Below are 17,036 nucleotides of genomic sequence, written 5' to 3'. Positions count from 1 at the left end.
CTACTACTACATGCACTTGCTGGAGAGGTAAAAGTTTTTCCTGTGACCCTGCTACTGATTTTAAAGAGAAACCTTAGCCAAACTGAGTACCCTGTTGGGTATGGGAGGGGAGACCCTATTCCTATTTCAGGCTGTTTTCCTTCTGATAAAAGAGGATACCAAACAGGATGAGGAAGAGGTAGGAGATGTTCCTCTTTTCTGATCTGTCAACCCCTTTCTTATAGGATGGAGGTGGAACAGATGAAGGAGTTAATTATGATTCTACTGAGTCATCTGGATTTGAGTCAGGAAGGACATTTTTCTTTTCTCCATCTATCTTTACAGGTAAAATGTTTTATTTTCTCATCAACATTCATTTCTGGGAGAGTCAAAGGATTGAACATACATCATCTCATCCTGTTTCTGCTCTATTTTACAGAACAGTTCTAACTGTAATATGATGCTCTTATCTACAGAGCCATTCTCAAGTCATCTCTCCTGACTCTTAATTATATTGTGGCCAGACTATGTTACTGAACTAAGTTTTGCTTTTCATAGGCTCATAGTTAAAATTTCTCCAATTATTCAAGATGCAGCCCAGAGAAATGCTATTAAAATTATAATTTCCCATTTTAAAAGACTTCTATAGTAAACAACCAGTTAAAACACTTTGATAGTATAAATATGGTAATACATCACCTTACTAATTTAAACAGACACTTAACACTTGCTATATTTAAGTAACACACTGAGTGTATCAATTAACAAACAGACATAAAACACATTGCATCAACTTAACAATTAACCAATACCTAGGTAACACACTGGCTGACACCTAAACAGCCCTGCTTAATTTCAATACAACCAATTAATTGTTGGATTAACTCACAGCTTCAAACCCTGTCTAGTATGGTATCCAAAGACAGAAAGTATAGAGCAAAGGGCATTGTTCTGGAAGCATGACCCTTGCCTATGTCAAGGGTACTCAAACCACCTATTTACTCCCCAATCCACTTTTACCCTGATGACCCATTCACCCAGTCAGGTGTCTGGACATGGAACTGGAAACTGTTTCTCTCTTTGAAGTTTTCTAAGCACCAGAAGTCTCTGGAGTGCTGGCAGAACAGAGAAATCCTCATTGCTGAGCCTCTAGACTGAATTAAGACCAGTGGCCACAAAAGTTTCAGTTACCTGGCTTACCTATTCTGCTTAACCAAGTTCTGAGACACTGGGGTTTCAAAGAGAGGAAGAGTTTATTACTAGGCACATAGTAAGAGAGCACATGGTCTGGCGTCCAAAATCTGTCTCCCTGAACTGCAGTAATTCTGATAGTTTTATTAGAGAAAAAGATGGACAGGGTTTAGCATAATGAGCACAGTGGCCCCAGTTGATATAGAGGTGATTTAATTATTGCCCATGCACAGATTGATTACATGCTTAGTCACAGAACATGTGTAAGGAAATGCAAAGAGATATAGGTGACTTGTATGTTAAAGTCTAAGCTACTGTGCATGTCAGGCAGGCCCACTTTGATTAGATCCAGTCTTGGTTATCAAGATAACTTTAGATCTGGGGTGGGTTAGCTCTGGGCTGGCCCAAGAGCCTTCATTAATAAACATTAGGGGCTATCTTTAGTGATTACAAGACTCTAAAGTTGTAAAACCAGATGACTGGGTACAAATGAAGGTTAGTCAGAAAGTTTTTACAATCACAGGGCAGAAGATAAGAACTATATAATCATTATCAGAGATCAAGGCAGCTGGATTATAATTTAGAGAATTCAGGAATGTTCCTCTGTCCACTCTAGTATACCAAAACACAAAAAGAAATATCTATTTAATTCCTAATTTCATGGCTACAAGTCTTATTCACTTGCCACAAACAGAATTCAAGTGGCTGTCCTGCCCCCATATGGGAGACAGTGCAGTGTCCAGGCTGGTGGCACTTACAGCAAGTGCCTGGTGCATCCGGAGGTTAAGGGTTATCTCAAGATTTCTCTCTCTGCCAGTGGCCCTCTGACTCATAGTTGAAACATGGCCCTTGATCCTTGGAGCCACTATTTGGGTGATCTTGAAGGGATAGGGTGTTTTAACAGAAATTGCAGTAAGTTGAGCCTGTTCTTTGATGTTTTGCATGTCTCTCATTGTCTTCTCACTCCTAAAGAGCCCTAACATATTGGAAATTTCTCTGCCCAGAAGCAGCTGCAGCCTGTCCACAATTGCACATCACTATGGATATAAGAGGGGGAGGCCATTCCTCCAATAGGATCATATGGGGGTATTAGGGGAGTGCTAGGAAGCCCAGCTAGGCTCATAGACAATGGAGGAGGTGGGAATGGCACTGCTGCCAGACCTACTTTGAGAGTTGACACCCTCCCACCCCAGATGTCCGAGACAGTGAATATGATACTATTTCTGTACCAGTAGATAGAGGAGGTGGAGGGAATGGGGAAAGAGTCATCCAATGGGTCCTTTTCACAAGTAAGGATTTTTTGTAAGGTTTTTAATATCTCTTTTCCCCTCAGAACTCATCTAGAGGCCTCTTTTTATTTTATTTATTTTTGTGTATGTTTGTATTTTTTAAATTTTCAAATTAAAAATATATATAACAACAAACCAACACAAACATCCTTAACTTATGATCATTCCATTCTACATATATAATCATAATTCACAATATCATTACATAGTTGCATATTCATCATCATGATCATTTCTTAGAACATTTGCATCAATTCAGGAAAAGAAATAAAAAGACAACAGAAAAAAAGTTCATGCACACCATACCTCTTACCCCTCCTTTTCATTGATCACTAGCATTTCGCTCTAAATTTATCTTAACATTTGTTCCCCCTATTATTTATTTTTATTCCACAAGTTTTATTCATCTGTTGATAAGGTAGATAAAAGGAGCATCAGACCCAAGGTTTTCACAATTACACAGTCACATTGTGAAAGCTTTATCATTATACAGTCATCTTCAAGAAACATGGCTACTGGAACACAGCTCTACATTTTCAGGCAGTTCCCTCCAGCTTCTCCATTTCATCTTGACTAACAAGGTGATATCTGTTTAATGTGTAAAAATAACCTCCAGGATAACCTCTCAACTCTGGAATCTCTCAGCCATTGACACTTTATTTTGTCTCATTTCACTCTTTCCCCTTTTGGTTTAGAAGGTTTTCTCAATCCCTTGATGCTGAGTTTCAACTCATTCTAGGATTTCTGTCACACATTGCCAGGAAGGTCCACACCCCTGGGAGTTATATCCCACATAGACTCGGGGAGGACAGTGAGTTTGCTTGTTGTGTTGGCTGGAGAGAGAGGTAGAGGCCTCTTTTTAAATACCTCATGATGTTTTAAGGCCTCCTCTATGGTTTCCTTTTCTGTTGTGACAGACTCCATATAGCTCCTTCTGAATCTTTAAGGTACAGTAAATTAAATCTTTTTACAATGTCTTTATCTTTACACAACTCTACAAGTGATTGAGTATATAGGGTACTTCCTCTAATCTCTTGGGGTTTTTTTTGCAATACATCTTTAATTGTATAATCACCTGGAGGTCAGGAGTCCCATTCTCTGACCACTCTACTTAGTTAAAATTGTGGTTACACAGAGATGCAATAATGTATAAACAAGTCTTTCTTTAAATGACTCTATCCAAATTTAGACCATTCATTGAGAGTACTTCCCAGGGAGATGTAGTCAGCACACTTTGAGAGTTTCCCATGGCTGGGCAATACCAACAGAAATTGCAAAGACAAAACGTTAGAGTAGGAGTTCCTGAAATACAACTGGTTTCCCACATAACTGCAAACTGCACAAGCTGTGCAAAATCAAAAGGAACTGCAAACTGCATGACCTGTGTAAAATGCAAAAGGAGAACCACAAATCTGGGGTCACAAAGTGGAACTCAAACTCACCAAATCCACAAGCATGACTTCTGAATCAACTCAATAGCTTTTCATACACTAGGCTAATTAAAACAAAAGGAAGCAAAGTGAACACAATAAAAGATCACTCACCCAGTACAGGGAAAGTCCCAATTGCAAAGTCACCTTCACTTAGATGTGCTTGATGTCCATCTGTGTAGGTGCCTCCAGTCTCAGTCCTCCAGAAAAAATTCCCAGGCAGTTGCTAGGCACAGAGCCAAGGGATCCAGGAGAGAACCCCATAGTGTACGGGACACAGATCAGGGCTGCATTGAAAGCAGCAGTGGTCTTGCCATGGTTGCCTAATTGTTATTGTCAGAAAACATGGCCCTATATAGTCAAGCACACCACCTGATCCCTCACATCAAACAGAGAAACAAGTCTGCTTTGGTGACAAGATGAGATTACTGAAGATGCATCATCAAGGAATTAGAGGAAAAATATCTTTGCAAGACCAGTTCAAAGTGAGAAGGGTGACTGTAGCTTTTAAAGCCCTAAACAGATAAAGGAATGGTAAAGGTCTAGAAGAAAGCAGAAAAAGAAAAGAATAGAAAAGAAAGAAAAAATAAGCATCACAGGATTAATTAAATTGAGAAATGGTAACCTACTTCATTTTGTTTGGTCAGCATATCCTGTTATCTGGTAGGCCCTTCTCTTGCCATTGACCATTCAGGTCTTTGATCTTGTCCTTTGAGGGGAAGAAGGTGTTTTGATATATATTTTATATGGGTTTTATCTTTCTCTGGGTGTTTAGGTCTTTGATCCATTTTGAGTTAATTTTGTATAAAGTTGTAAGATATGGATCCTCTTTCATTCTTTTGCATCCAGTTCTTCAAACATCATTTATTGAAGAGGTTTCTCTGTCCCAGGTGGGTTGGGTTAACTGCCTTATCAAAGATCATAAATGTTCATAGATGAGAGGGTCTATATCTGAATGCTCTATTTGGTTCCATTGGTCAGTATATCTATCTTTATGTCAGTATTATGCTGTTTTGACCACTGAAGCTTTGTAATATGCTTTAAAGTCAGGTAGTGTGAGACCTCCCACTTCATTTTTCTCAAAATATTTTTAGCTCTTCGGGGCACACTTACCTTCCTAAAAATTTGGTTATCAATTTTTCAATTTTTGGAAAGTATGTTTTGGGATTTTAATTGGTATTGCATTGAATCTACAAACCAATTTGGGTAGAATTGACATCTTAACTATATTTAGTCCTCCAATCCATGAACATGATATAACCTCCCATTTATTTAGGTCTTAATGATTTCTTCTAGCAATTTCTTGTAGTTTTCTGTATATAGGTCTTTTGTATCCTTAGTTAAATTTATTCCTAAATATTTGACTCTTTGATTGCAATTGTAAATGGAATTTTTTTTCTTGAATTTCTCCTCAGATTGCTCATTACTAGTGTATACTACTAATTTTTGGGTGTTGTTTTTGTATCCTGCCACTTTGCTGTACTCATTTATCAGCTCTAGTAGATTTGCTGTGGATTTTTCAGGGTTTTCAGCATATAGGTATATCATCTGCAAACAGAGTTTTACTTCTTCCCTTCCAATTTTGATGCCTTATATTTCTTTTTCTTGTCTAATTGCTCTTGCTAGAACTTCCAAAACAGTGTTGAATAACATGGTGACAGTGGGCATTTTTGCCTATTTCCTCATCTTAGGGGGAAAGCTTTCAGTCTTTCCTCATTAAGAGGATGTTCTGTTTTATATAAATATATAAATATATATATATATATATATATATATATATATATATATATATATTCTTTTTATATGTTGAGGAAATTCTCTTCTATTCCTATCCTTTGAAGTGTTTTCATCAAGAAAGGATGTTGTATTTTGTTAAATGCCTTTTCTGTATCAATTGAGATGATCACGTAGTATTTCTGCTTTGATTTGTTGCTATGGTATATTACACCAATTGATTTTTTTTTTATGTTGAACCATCCTTGCATACTTGGAATAAATCTCACTTGGTCATGGTGTATAATTCTTTTAATGTGCTGCTGAATTTTTTAAAAAACTTTTTTATTGTATAGTGTGACATATATACAAAGCAAAGAAATAAAAAGCAATAGGTTTCAAAGCACTCTTCAACAAATTACAGGACAGATCCCAGAGTTTCTCTTGGGCTACCATATGATTCTCTCAGATTTTCCCTTCTAGTTGCTCCAGAATATAGGAGGCTAGAAGGCTTAAATATTTTTTTACCATCACAATGGACTTTTTTCTTTCTTTTTTTGTGAAAAATAACATATATACAAAAAAGCAATATATTTCAAAGCACAGAAACACAATTGTAGTTGTAGAACATGTTTCAGAGTTTGATATGGATTACAATTCCACAATTTTAGGGTTTTTTCTTTGGGCTGCTCTAAGATACTTGTGACTAAATAACATATCCATTTAATGATTCAGCAATCATATTCATTTGTTAAATCCTATCTTCTCTGTATAACTCCACCATCACCTTTAATCTTTCTTTCCCTCTCTTTAGGGGTGGGCTATGGGAATTCTAACTTTTCCATGTTGGAAGGATTTGTCACTAATACAGAGTAGGGAGATGGAACTATCTGATATTCTGGAGAGGCTGGGCCCTCTAGGTTTCAGGACTTATCTGGTCCAGGCACCCATCTGGAGATTGTAGGTTTCTGGAAAGTTACCCTAGTGCATGGAACCTTTGTAGAATCTCATATATCACCCTAGGTGTTCTTTAGGATTAGCTGGAATTGATTTAGTTAGGGTTTGGCAAGTTATGGTAGGTAGTAATATCTAACTGAAGCTGCATAAGAGTGACCTCCAGAGTAGCCTCTCAACTTTAGGTGAATTCTCTTAGCCACTGAGTCCTTATTTGCTACACTTCTTTTCCCCCTTTTTGTCAAGATGGTATTATTGATCCTACAGTGCCAGGGCCAGACTCATCCCTTGAAGTCATCTCCCATGCCACCAGGGAGACTTTCTCCCCTGGATGTCATGTCCCACATAGTGGGGAGGGCAAAAGGAAGGGATTTTTAAGTGATTATTTTTGTGGACAGGGAGGTAAAGTTTTTCCTCTATTAAATCTTTATAGGACAAAGATCAAAATATAGAGTTTCCAAAAAGGACCATCTGGGATTTTGGAGGAAAATGTATCTGAGAGATTCACAGAATTATGAATGTGTTTATTAAATGCAATCTTCTTATGCAAAATACTGGTATATTTCTAAATGAGTCCTGTTAAATACTTAGTGGATACGGGCTTAGTGACTATATATTTGTTTCCATAGGTATGGAAAACCAATGATAAGGTCATGCTGGAGTTCCCTGTGATTGTGTATGGTCTCCTAATGTGAACAACATGTACACTATTTTTATCTCTGAACAATCACTTGTCCTCATCATCTCCTAATCCTCCTGTCCTTCCAGGAAAAAGGAATGAAAAGGAGACAAAGACTCTTCAAGAAGTAGCACCAAGATGCCTTTTATATGAAGATTTTATATGCTTGTCGATATGGGAACAATTTACAAGTAAATTAACTTCAGATGAAGATGTGATAATAAATCCTCAAAGCAAGATGTTCAAGTTGCTAAAATAAGGTGATCCCCCTGTCAGATGTAGGCAGGGGAATCCATTCAGGTTTATGAAGATGAGAACTATTTAAGGAAGCTTCAGATGGAGAGTTCAGTAGGAATCAAAATAAAGAGTTTCCAAATAGGATTATCTGTAACTTTTGGAGGTCAATGTATTTGAGAGAGTCACAGAATTATAACAGAATATAAGAAATAAATTGTGTAAATGTGGTCAATGTGTTATGAGAAGAATCTCATCACCATGGTGGTCAAGGACTGCACAGAAGAGAGAAAATATTTAGCCATAATAATTGTGGAAATAATCCCAGCATAGTGTAATCCAGTTAGGGGAACAAACCTCTGATGAAAATGGAAAAGACATCAACCTTGGCTCTATCTTGAATTTCATCAGCAATTGCACTTGAGAGAGAAGTCTCTTACATGTATCATCTTTGGAAAGGGTATCAATTATAGCTCAGTGATTCCCATTCATCAGAGTGTTCATATAGGAGGGGTATACTATAGGGCTGGTAGGTGTGGCAAGGGTCTCCATCAGAGTTTGCATCAGCAAACTCTTCAGAAGGTCAACACACAAGAGAACCCCCCAAAATGTCAAATATGTGCTAAGAGCTTCAATCAGAACACTTCCTGACCCATGTATGAACTTTTTCACACAGAGAAGTTGTTTAAGTGTGACAAGTGTGGGAAGGGGTTCAGTCATACCTTAGATTTTTTTATATAAATTAACCCATTTATTTTAGGCTAGATGTGTTTCAAATTGTGGAGCTTCTAGATCTTTCAATTCCTTCAGTCTTCGGATGGCAGACATTACTGTGACTGGAGAAATGGTGTTGTAGGTCCAGGCACCAGCAGCTATTGTTTACATGCAGGAACCACAGTGCCAAGATCCCCACAGCTCTTCTTTTCCTTTCAATTTTGCCACACGAGGAAGTGTACCTGGTGTGCTGGCTGATTTCAATTTTCTTCAACATTTTCCTGAGGGGGGCACTATAATGTGCCCCATATTTACCTATGAGTCCAACCTTCTTGGTGCATTTTGCTATGTGGTGGCAAACAAACTCTGATCCTAGAGAGCCATAGCTTAGATATTAACATCCACTGTGTGGACAACACTGGAGAATCCTAGAAATGTGATGTATATAATAAAGGTTTTGATTAGACATCATAACTTCATGCCCTCAGAGAACCCACATGGAGACAAAACATTCAAATGGGAAACATGTGATAGGGGATTTACTCAGAATTCTGGTTTTCATCAGATTTCCCACACTGGAGGGAAATCATATCGATGTGAGTTATGTGGTAAGGTCTTTAGGAGGGACTCAAATCTTCAAGGCCATCACAGAATACATACTGGAGAGAAACTGTACAAATATGATGTATGTAATAAGAACTTTGGCCTAATTGTCATCTTCAGGCTCATCAGAGATTCTACACAGAAGAGAAACCCTACAAATTTGAGACATGTAAGAATTTTAATTGGATTTCAAATCTTCATATTCATCAGAGTTCATACAGGAGAGAAGCCATACAAATGTCGCATGTGTGGTAAGGGTTCCAGCTGGATTTCACATTACCAAGCCCCACCAGAGTCTATAAAGAAGAGAAAGCATGCAAATATGATGCATGTGGTAAGGGCAGCTGGAGTAATCATCTTCAAGCCCATCAGAGTGATGATTTGGGCAAGGAACCATACAAATATAAAGAGTGTGAGAAAGTCTTCATTTAAAATTCATCTTGTTTATCAGAGGATCCACAGGAGAGAAACCTTACAAATATGAGGCATGTGGTAAGGGCTTCAGCTGTAGTTCAGAATTTCAACTCCATCAAGGAGTTCATATAGGAGGGAAACCATACAAAAGTTTGTATGTGGTAAAGGCATTAGTGAAAGAGTATGTGTTCAAGTTCATCAGAGAGTCCCTAAAGGTGATAAAACGAATACACGTGGTGATTGTGGTAAAGGTGTTCTTCAGAGCTTAAATTTCTTTTTCATCAGAAAATCCACACAGCAAAGAATATTTTTGAAATATAGTGTAAAAATGCAAGAATGTGCTGAGCTGTCCAGTCATTAGTTCCATTGAAGAAGATCTATTGTATGGATATGGACAGTACTTTAAGCAGAGCTGTAATTGTCACAGTTATCAGGAAGATGCAACATAAAAACTTTATAATAAGGTTTTCACATTTAGCAGAGTCCTACACAGGAAAAAGACCTTAAAAATGATTAAGGTGAAGACTTGAACAAAATTATAGTGATGGACATGACAAAATCCATGTGCACTAGAATATAAGCTCCATGAAGTCAGGAAATTTGTTTACTATTCTATTATCATGACTTCAAACCAGTGCCTGAAAAAATAATAGGTGCATTTTAATGTTTGCTGCTTTAAAATCCTTGTTACATATTTCCAACTTATGAGTATCTTGATAATGCATCTGTTGATTGTCTTTTCTCATTCAAGTTGTTATTGTTCTGGTTCCTTGGATGATGAATGATTTTTAAATGGTATCTTGGACATTTTGTGTATTCTGTTATGAGACTTTGGGTCCCCTTAGATTCTCTTCATTGGCATGCAGTCACACTGCAAAACATGCAAGTATGGTGAGGGTTCAGTTCCTAACAGCCACACTGACACTGAGGGATGGAAGGACCAGAGTTCCATCCTCTCATTGCTGTGTGGAAATGGATGTTCATTTCCCTGCTGAACTCTGGTGACACTAACAAAGGTGAGGGCATAAGGGTTATAGGAGGGGACTGACTGGTGCCTTTTTGTGCTGCTGAGTAGGAGTGAAAATTCAGCTCCCCATTAAACGCTGATGACACCACTCTGGAGAAGGAATTGGAGTGCTATGTCTGCTTCATTCTGCCTCTTTACTTCAGTGGAGGAGTGGAGGCTGGATGGGTGGAAATTCAGCTCTCTTTGCTGCCCTGCTGACACCATCTCTGTGAAAGAAAGGCCAATTCACATTGCCTCCTTGTCACTAGTTTGGAGTGGAGGCTCAGCAACTTGTTTGGAGTCACTGAGACTAAGAGAGGGAGAAATGGAGGGCCAACCTGGCACCACTTCATTGCTGCTAAGGTGGGGGTGGAGATTCAGATCTCCACTTTATGCTGCTGATATCACAGGGGGGTGGAGAGAAGCAGTTTTCACATTGGTGTTTGGTTAGAGGAGGATTAGTGTTATCAATAAAGATTTTCCAGTAGACCACTCTTTTCCCAGTTCTTTTTTGCTAGAGGAGCTGGATACTTTTTTCTTGTTTTATCTGTTATTTCTCTGTTGAAGACCTCTCTAGCACCTCACCTGGGATATTTGTGAGAGAACTCACTGTCATGTCATAATTCAAGTCCCCATCTCCCTAATTTCTTACATTTATTTGTTGTATTGTGCCCAGGACTTTGTAATATTAAAGGGAAGTAATGTTCTCTCCTTCGCTGGATGACTTTACTTATTTGAATCAAGAGTCAAACAAAATCTACACATAATGTTTAGTTGTTATGTCTGTTAATATTCTCTTAGTCAAGAGAAGCTTCTTTTTTTAGATTTTTTTTCCTACTGTTTACTTGTTACAGAATTGGATTCGTTTGTTTGTATATAATCTCTCACACTTGGGAGTTATGTCTTTTTGCTTCTTTCTGGTGTCATTTAACTGTTTCCTCTATCTCATTAAATGGAAATTATATGTCTAGTTTTTTATTAGATATAAGTTAGGCATTTGACAAGAATATCTCATAGGTAGTGCTGTGTGCTGGAATGAGGATTTTAAGGTTTTGCACTTAAAGTAACAGTAGTATGTGAGTGTGTATATATATTTCTCTTTTTGAGTCAAGAGTATATATGAATAGATCTCCTCACTTTCACTCCACAATATTGCTTTTTTTAAAAAATAATGCCTGAACAGAGGATTTACTTGCTATGTTTGGTGAATTCTTTTCCCCCCTATAGCCAGACTGAAAATCAATTCATGGAATCTTCAAGAAAAGAGCATTAAATAATCACTTATATTAGGGGATAGTCTACTGGCAAATTTGAAAAGAAAGGAAAAATGAACTAATTGATTCATCATGAATTTCAAGGAGATATTTCTGGATGAATGAAGTAAATGAAGTCATTCCAGCTTTATTTGGACATCTGGTGTGTCCAGATAGAGGTCTGTATCTGTTGTAGTTTGCTAAAGCTGTCAAATGCAATATACCAGAAATGGAACAGTTTTGAATAAGGGAATATATATTAAGTTGCAAGTTTGCCATTCTAAGTTCATGCAAATTTCTGAATTAAAACACCACAGAGAGGCTACCTTCAGTCAAGAAAGGTTGATCCCATCTGAAACACCTGTCAGTTGGGAAGGCACATGGTGACATCTACTAGCTTTCTCTCCTCATTTGATAAGGCTTCCCTGGGTAAGATCTCTGGCTGTGTGGGCTTTATTTGGGTATTTAGCTGAAGAAATTTTTAAATGTGGAAAAAAGGGTGGCCTGGTTTCTCCTTGCAGCTTGTAGTAAAATGTGACAGGAAAAAAGAAAAGTTTAGAACAAAACTCTTGGGTAGGAAGAAATCAGAAACTGATAGTCTGGAAAACTTTGGGCTTCCAGAAAGGGAGACCCCAGAGAATAGTGCCCCACATGATGATTTAACCAAACCAGCCAGCCATTTCATAAAGAGCCAGAATTTGAAATGGAGTTATCCAGAAAGGATTTATGGAAGATTCTATTATCTGATGGGTGTGATCCATGTATATGGCATGGAAAACAGAGACGTTTCTTGTGAGACCTGTGTAAACAGAACCTCTGCTAGTCTGGACTAAAAGCTAACGTTTGAAGCTGAGAAATCTCAGGCTAGGAGAGCAGACCTACCCATCAACTTCTAGAGGGTGGACTTTCTGCCTGTATGTTCAGGAAAAATTTTGGTGCCCCAGACTTCAGAGAATGTGGAGCAAATTCCTTTGAGATTGGGGAGAGTCTTGCTTCTGCATAGATTGAGTGTGTGCCCTGGAGGTGGCAGAGATTCTGGGTGCTGCCCTGGTGCATGGAGAGGGTGAAGTCAAGAAAAAGGAAGTCTCCCCAAAGTTCCCCAAGGTTGAAACCCTCACCCCAGTTTTTGAGAGAACAGGGCTGCTGTATCAGCCCTTGAAAAGGGTGGGACTGCCACTTTCTAAAGCCCTGAGAATGAATGACTCTCAGACATTGAAATCTAATGGAGTTCACCCTGCAAGTTTTTGGAACTGTTTGTGCCCAGTGACCCATGTTTTCTTTCCAATATCCCCCTGTGCAAATAAAATCATCTATCCCATTACTGTTTCTTCTTTGCATACTTGCAGCAGATAACTTGTTCTGAGTTTCACAGGTCAAGGGCCAGAGGAAAATTTGCCTTAGGACAGCCCATGTATGTAACTAACCTTGATGAGATTTTGAGCTGATTTTACTTTGTATTATATTTGTATTGTTACTTGTATCAGTTTGTTAAGTGCCAGAATGCAATATACCAGAAGTGGAATGGCTTTTAGAAAGGGAATGTATTAAGTTGCAAGTTTAATGTATTAAGTTGACAGCCTATAAAAATGTCAAATTAAGGTGTCCAGGAATACCTTAATTCCAGGAATGCTGATGGGGCTGGAATACCTCTGCCAGCAGGGAAGTCATGTGGCTGGCATCTGCTGGTCCCTTACTCCTGGGCTACATTACTTTCAGTCTCTCTTCCTGTGGGGGTTCCTCACTTTGATTCTCCTGGGCTGGCATCCATCTCTTGGCTTCCTTTGACTCTCTCTGGGTTCTGGCTTGCTTAGTATCTCATGGCAACACCTGCTGGACTCCAAGCATCTCTGGACATCTGTATCTCTGTTCTATGGGTCCTTTCTTAGCACCCAGGCTATTTCTGACTTGATCTCCAAATGTCTACATTGGCTCTGCTCTGACACTTCTGAACTTTTCTCTAAAATGTTTCCTTTTTTAGAGGATTCTAGTAAACTAATCAAGACCCACCTGGAATGGATGGAACTATATCTCCAGCTAAACAAAAGGCCACACACACACACACAATTGGGCATGCCACATTTCCATGGTAATAATCTATTCAACAGATTCCACCTACAATATTGCATCAGAATGAAAATAAATGGCTACCCCCACAAGATAGGATCAGAATTAAGATGTGGCTTTTCTGGGGTACATAATACCTTCAAATTGGCACATTACTGAAATTGCTTAAGGCTTTGTGATATTGTAATGGAATAAATGTATAGTATTTGGAAAGAACATGTCTTTGGGGTTTCAGAGGGTGGAATATGCCAGTTTGAAACTGTTTTTACCCCAGAAAATCCTTGTTCTTTAATCCTGATTCAACAGTTTAGAGTGGGATCCTTTTGATTAAGTGGTTTCCATGGAGATGTATCTCTGCCCATTCAAGGTGGATCTTAATCTGTCTACTGGAGTTCTTTTAGAGGGAACCATTTTGGAAAAAGCTTCAGAGCTTAAAGACATTTTACATTTGGAGATACTGAAAGAAAACACCCCGGGGAAGGTGTTTGTGGTGAAAAGCTGTGAGAAAAAGCTAGTAAATATGGTCATGTGCCTTCCCAACTGACCAGAAACCCCAAGAACTATTAGCCTTTTCTTGAGTCAAGGTATCTTTCTCTGGATGCCTTAGTTTGGACATTTTCAAGCCCTTAGAACTGTAAACTTGTAACTTAATAAATTTCCTTTATAAAAGTCAACCTATTTATGGTGTATTACAATTCCAGCAGCACTAACAAACTAAAATTCTATGGATATGACTGGTATGATAGTTTCTGTTAGACTGCACATGATTTTGATCCTTCTCAAAAACAGAGGAGAGAACTCTTGTAGTTACAATGACTCTTAGCAAGATTTTATGAAATCAACATGCAGGCATCATATAATATTCCACATAAGCCTAAACCCTATGTAATGACATGTGGAATTAAGTTAAGTAATAATTCATATCCCCTTACTCAATTGAGTGTTTTCAATAGAGAAATACTTTAGAGATATGGCTGGCATGGAAAACACCCCAGAAAGAGCCTTTCATTGAGGGCTACAAACTTAGTTTTTATTTTCCCAAACATCAATTTATTCCCTCAGGGAGGAAACATATAAATATAATGAATGTGGTAAGGACTTATCTCTTCATAGTCATCATTACATTCCAAGAGGAGAGAAGTCCTATAGATGTGCATTATAAGAATTTGGTTTTAGGCCTGTTTTAGTTTGTTAAAGCTGCCAGAATGCAGCACACCAGAGATGGATTGGTGTTCTAGTTTTTTTAGCTTCTGGAAGGTGATATGCCAGAAATGGAACCTTTTAAAAAGGGGAATTTATTAAGTTGCAGGTTTACAGTTGTAAGGCCATGAAATGTCCAAATTAAAGCATCCAAACAAGAGGATACCTTCTCTCAAGAAGGCTGATGAAGTTCAGTGTTTCTCCTTCAACTGGAAAGGCACATGGTAAAACATGGTGGCATCTGCTAGCTTTCTCTCCAGGCTACTTGTTTCATGAAGCTCCCTGGGGACATTTTCCAAAGGTCTCTGGCTGTGTGGGCTTTCATGGTTTCTGTGGCTCTAAAAAGGGACTCTTTCCAAAATGTTTTTTCTTTTAAATGATTCCAACAAATCATTCCCACTGGGAATGGGTGGAGTCACAACTCCACGGAAACTGTCTAATCGAAAATTACCTTTCATAATTGGGTGGGTCACATCTCCATGGGAGCAATTCAAAAGCTCCCAGCAAGCAATTTCGAATGAGGATTAAAGGATATGGCTTTTCTGGGGTCCATCAAAGATTCATACTTTGATAATCAGATTTTAATAAGGGGATTTATTTAGTTACAATTTATAGTTCCTCAGAAGAAAGGTAGCTAGTTTTCATCTGAGTTCCTCTGCCAATGAGAAGGCACGTGATGATGTCTGCTGATCTTCTCTCCTGGCTTCTGGATTCCAATGGCTTTCCCCAGGGCAATTCCTTTCTGCATCTCCAAACTAGGCTGAGATTAGGTATGCTGAGCTGGTTGGCTGTGCTGTGTTGAGTTCTCTTCTGACCTCTCTCTTTTAAGCTTCTAGCTAACAACAACTCCTTCATTATTGAAGGCACTTCACTTAGCTGACCACAAATGTAATTAGCCACAGATGAATTCCACATATGGATGATTTAAGTCCAAAGAAATAGAACAACAGGGCATCGTTACCTGGCTAAGTTGACACTTGAACCTAATTACCACTAGATCACTTTGTATTTACCAGGGATAACACACAGGGCAGAAATTCCATAAAAAGGAGTGTGGGGAGGTAACTATTAGTGCTCCCATATTGTTCACTGGAAGATATGTATTGGAAAGAAAAACTTAAAATTCAGTGAAAGTGGAAAGTGCTTCAGTTTAAGCTCTATTCTTCAAGTCCTCTGAGTTAGTACTCAAGAGAGAGGCTTTACATATAAGTTAGAGTGAAAAGAATTTCACAGAGCAAATACCTTCACATTCATTAGAATGCACAAAGAAGATAATTTATTTAAATTATATATTTGGAAATGATTTTGTATACAGTCAAAGAATTGTCTCAGGAGAGAAATTCTTTAAGTACAATGAGTGTGATAATGGTGAAACACCGTGAATATGATGAGTGAATGAACTAAGGGATTCATTTGGAGTTCATAAATATATGTTCATCTCAGAAACCATGAGAAAGACACCTTATAGATGAAAAAAGAAATATTAAGGACTTCAGTTTGAACTCATATATTTTAGTTCATCAGTGATTCATGTGGAAGAGAAAACCATATACAAATGAAGAGTTTATTGTTTTCAATAATAGATCTCAATAAAAGCCTACACAAGAGAAATCCTGTAAATATGGTCAATGACTTCTCAGGGTTGAACTGTAAAACAGACTCTCTATATTCCAATCAAAAACATGTTTTTCATATATTCAATAGAAGACATACACAACTGCTGTAAGGGCTATGGGAATGTTGAGAGAAGCCAATGCCAGCTTGCAGCACCAAAGTGGGATCTCGAGATCTTAATGATAAGCTGTTGGGAATCTGAAGAATCTCAGTTTTCTTCAGGAAAGTGGATAATACTCAGAGCTTTCTTCAAAGTTTCTGAAGATCTAACGTTTGTAGGAAAATCCCTACAAACTCTCAGTCTACAGAGTAAACGTGAGTGATTCTCAAGAAGCTCACTTGGAAGTGGCTTCAAAGTTCATGCCTGCTCATGCCGCTGTCTGCAATTGCCTCTGGGGAATAATGCCCTCTCCTTCTCTTCTGGCTTTTAAATCTCCTGTGATTACCTTCACAATGACCAACTGTAATCCAGAGCCATATGAGGAAGATGAAATTCTGAGATATGTGACTGAGCTCTGACCAAGAAATGAAGACAGAAACTATATGTAACACTTTCTGGCCTTGCCTTTAAACCACTCCTTATGATTCTCCATCCTCTCCCGCTCTTACACAGTGATCTCTAACTAGGTCTATTAGTCATGCTCTCCCAAGAAAAAGGACCGACAAGATATATGTATGTGTGAATGTACGTATGTATTT

General features: G+C 38.2%; 3 pseudogenes; 2 read left to right on the top strand and 1 right to left on the bottom strand.

Annotated features, from left to right (window-relative positions):
- The first annotated feature begins 7,272 nt into the window (after nucleotides 1-7,272).
- Nucleotides 7,273-8,688, top strand: LOC143658339 (zinc finger protein 233 pseudogene; annotated as a pseudogene).
- LOC143658338 (large ribosomal subunit protein eL43 pseudogene) lies at nucleotides 8,226-8,532 on the bottom strand (annotated as a pseudogene).
- LOC143658336 (uncharacterized) lies at nucleotides 8,571-9,413 on the top strand (annotated as a pseudogene).
- Nucleotides 9,414-17,036: the final 7,623 nt, after the last annotated feature.

The sequence above is a fragment of the Tamandua tetradactyla genome, chromosome 16 (genome assembly GCF_023851605.1).
Source record: "Tamandua tetradactyla isolate mTamTet1 chromosome 16, mTamTet1.pri, whole genome shotgun sequence".
In the NCBI taxonomy this organism is placed as follows: domain Eukaryota; kingdom Metazoa; phylum Chordata; class Mammalia; order Pilosa; family Myrmecophagidae; genus Tamandua; species Tamandua tetradactyla.
The sequence above is the reverse complement of the archived record's forward strand: the minus strand, read 5'-3'. Positions and strand labels throughout refer to the sequence as shown.